This window comes from Apis dorsata, unplaced genomic scaffold (assembly GCF_000469605.1).
Source record: "Apis dorsata unplaced genomic scaffold, Apis dorsata 1.3 scaffold_400, whole genome shotgun sequence".
Classification (NCBI taxonomy): Eukaryota; Metazoa; Arthropoda; class Insecta; order Hymenoptera; family Apidae; genus Apis; species Apis dorsata.
The window spans coordinates 225,749-230,169 of NW_006263658.1; positions in this window are offsets into that span (position 1 = coordinate 225,749).

The window sequence follows — 4,421 nt, forward strand, 5'->3', positions numbered from 1 at the left end:
ATAGCTCTTCTCATTGTAATGTTTGCTAATTAATCCTATCATAAATAAACAAATATCCGGATACTCTTGAGCCGTAGCGTATATAATCAAACTGATTGATAATTATTTGGAATAATTAGGATAGATACAGTTTATCGATTCCAATGACCTTGAAAAATCTCGTCGAAGTTTCAAACCTAACTTAAATCTAAATAATTACATTGTATATTTTTAAAAATACTTTTGCAAATATTTTTGAAACTAAAATCATGTGATGATAACCACGAAATTATTGTAATATTGTAAACAATTATTATAATATTGAAAAATAATATAAGATATAATATATTTCAAGGTCATTAAAATTTATACGATATGCCCTATCTCGGATAATTATCGTCAAGAATGTCTTTTTAAAAATTACACCTATTTTGTGAGAAAATAATTGATAGTCTCCATTTGAAATTAAACGTAGCATTTGATATCGTTACGAAGTATATAGTTTTAAAAATTCAATTCTCGTATAATAAAATAAAAACATATAAACGATAATTAGGTATTTTTCGAAGAAGAAATCGAATCGCATGAATTATTAAATTATAGCGATAATAATTTTCGTTTCGATGCTTGCGCCGCTGTATCACATACTTATATATTGTGTCAATATTACGGTCTTGTAACAGAATAAGCTTCTCAGGTGTCATAACCTTTAATTACATTTATCGAGTGTCTTGAAGATATCGTTTAAACGGAGAATGAGTCGTTGCGTTAACTTCAATTAATGAGAAATAATGAGAAGGAATGGAAGAAAAATAGAAGAGGAGTGAAAAATAATAGATGAATAAAATCTATAATTTTAATTTTTATGGAATAAATTGTTGATTTTTTGTGTCGTATTTCCGTACAAATGCATGTAAATATTACTAGTTTATATAATGAATACACAAAAGCGAATACACAGAAGCACTTAATAAACTGAATTATAATAAAGCATAACGGAAAGAAATTTGTTATTTTATCGAAATCATTTTTATCATTAACTTCACATTGATCTCCTATATTATTATTCATTATTTATATTTATATTCTATTTAATATAATTAATATAGTATACAATATAATAATTAATATATAATAATATATTAAAGTGTTGATATATTCGTTAGATATTTTTGATACAAAATATCTGTACAACAACAAATTAAATTTGATTTTATCGATATTTTTTGCTATTTTTAATATATTTTTCTATTAATTCTATATTTTTTCTTTAGAAAATTATGTAAAAAAAAAAAAAAATAAAAAAAATTTTATGTACTTATTTAAATTTTAAATTATTTCAAGGAATATTTTTTTAGAGCTTATGTAGCTTCCATCAAGTTAATAAATTTCATCATAGATATTTCGTAAAAGCAATCTTTTAATTCTGTACCATGATTCAATGAAAATAATATTTTCTTTAATATAATATGTATATTTATATGTATATTTATATGTATATTTAATCTAATTTTCCTTCAGAAAATTTCTTTCAATTTTCAGAATGAAATCTATCATGTAATAAGAATATTTCATTACAATAATATATGTTTTAATATAATATATATTTTTCATAAGTAATAATATACGTATATCACGTTTAATCTAATACAAATATTTCATGATTATAAAAAAATTCTCATCTAGTATATTAGTAAATTATACATATTACACCGATATTCCTCATTATTTTTTAAAAATAAAAATTTAAACAAAATTTCAACCCGTCATTTGATGTTCAATCTAAATGAAATAAAATTTTTTTATGAAATATTTTTTAAATTTTATTGCTATTAACATATAGACGCTTGAAAATGTTCTTTACAGGCTCCAATTCTTCTCATTATCGAAAAATAGCGAGAGAATTCGAGAGAATCGGAAAAACCTTTTTCGGAAATATCGATTCAATTAAAACTGCAGTTACATAAGCTTTTGGGGCCCGGTAGATCTTTCTATGCTTTCCAATCGACCGTCCACTTCTCGAATACTGTTTCCTAATTCAGAGTGGCTTTGGAGACCTTCGTAATTACTGTCGTTTTAATGATGGTCCATCGTTCACACCGACGACCTAATTCCTGAGTGGTTTTCGACTCTCTCGCTTTCTCCTTCCATTCACCATATCATTCTCTTTTTTTCAATTAATAGGATAATTTACCCTGTTTTCACGAACGGAGGTGGAGAGGGAGGGAGAGGAGGAGCAGAGAGGAGGAGGAGATATTTTCTTTTAAATTAGTAGACGTTTCGTTGTTCTCGAGGCCCTTGATCAACGATTCTTGAGATTGTTCAATTAGCGCGATAATTAATTTGCTCTTGGCCTATTTTATTGGCATCGTCAATAGTCGATTCGAAATTTTAATCAGAAAAATTATTTCGTGAAAATTTATCGTGAGATTCGCTTGCTTCTTTTTTTTTTAATTCTTCAAAATCTATACACGATATTGATTTAATCGTTCCGTTCCGGAAATGGCGGAAATCAGTGCATTGTACGATATATTTTTATCCGCTATTAACTATTTTCAATTATGAAAAATATTAACAAATTTTAAATTATTAAAAAATTATAAGATACTTATACATACTTATGATGCTACGCAGAATGTAATTGAAACGTATATTGAAACGTAACTATATGAAATTAATATAAAAATTGAATATCGTTTCTGAAGGATTAATTTATTATTAAATTTGAATAATTATTATTATTAGAATTCCAAAAATTAAAAGAATATCTCTATCTTCGATCTATTGCACAAATTGCATAATACTTTTCTCAAGTACTTATATATGTATATATACTAATAATTAAATCCCAAAATTTTCTATCGACTTATTAATTATTATCATAAATGATAGTGATAATTTGTACTCGAAAGAAAAATGTTTGTTTTACGATTTAAATTATCGGTCTCTCATCTTTATTCACAAAATGTTCAGTATTCTTCCTCTCGTAATCAACAATTTCCATTAGAACGTGACAGACAAAAGATCGTAAAATTTCGAAGGATGCTGGAAATTGCCCAGTTACGTCTTCATCATCTTATACTGCGTGAGAGGGATTCCGAATACGAGATAGTAAAAGTGTCAGATTGATATTATCGATAATTCGATAAAAGATTAATATCGTTAAAAATATAATAAATTTATTTTATAGTAATATAGTATTTTTGTAATTGTGAAATGCTAAAAAAAAATAGTAAAATTAATAAAGACAATATATTATTCATAGAAGCAAGATTTACAACTTATTTATTTATTATTATTAAAAAAAATAAAACAAATAGGATAAAATTTGTATGTAACAGAAAAAAAAGAGAGAAATCTTCAATGAATTATGAAATTATTACACGGTCTATAATTCCTAATCCATCGAATTCATCGAATTTCTAGCAACACGACTCGAATAGAGAAGCTCGTTAAACTTGAGTAAAAGCTTGATACAAAATGGATATATGCGGGCGTATAATCACGAGTCATTTATCATTTCAAATTGCTCAAGGTTTAGAGGAAATCGGGTAAATTTATCACTTGGACATCGATTTTCTTTGATCGTTATATCATCTAAAAATGCTAAGATTATCAATAATATTATATATCACTATCCTTTATACAAGATGAATTTATTACACGTTTAATTTAATTGATAATATATTGTAAAGATCATCATAGTTCATTATAATATAATATTAATATAATTATGACATTAATATTTCCTATGTATACATTATACATTTTGCATACAATATGCATATTCTGCACATTATGCATATTTCAATATTTCAGCACGTAATACTCACATGAACATATGCAGCATATATTTAATTTAAATGAATTGATATTATATTTATTACTTATTAATTTATCAGGAAAAATTTGTACGATTGATCGATACGATTGAAGTCATCATCATCTTTGATACATCCATAAAAAAATTAATTATTTTCGAAATCATTTAATTTTAACAACCATTCATTTAATAAACATTTTTCACTATGAATAATAATAATGATAAAAATCAAAGGAGTAATTTCAAGAATATGTACCTTGTATGTACGTATATATATACCTCAATTTTCATATTCAATTTCATAAAATTTCAACGATTCGTTTTAATCTAATTTTAAATCAACAATTTTAACTCTACAAATTGATTTCGAAATCGAAGGAAATTGATTTTCTGAAAGCGTTGATCAAAGTTTTCGGATATATCAATTTTGATAATTTATCGTTATATCAAGAAGTGAAGATTTTTTTTTAATTTATTTGGTCAATCTTTAACTATCGAGAATAATGATTCGATTAAATGTTTTGCAATTTACAACTGGAATAATGTAATTGTCTTTAAAGTAAAAAAAAAAAAAAAAAAAAATTAGATTTTAATTTGCGTCTTTTTTCACAGAAGAAAT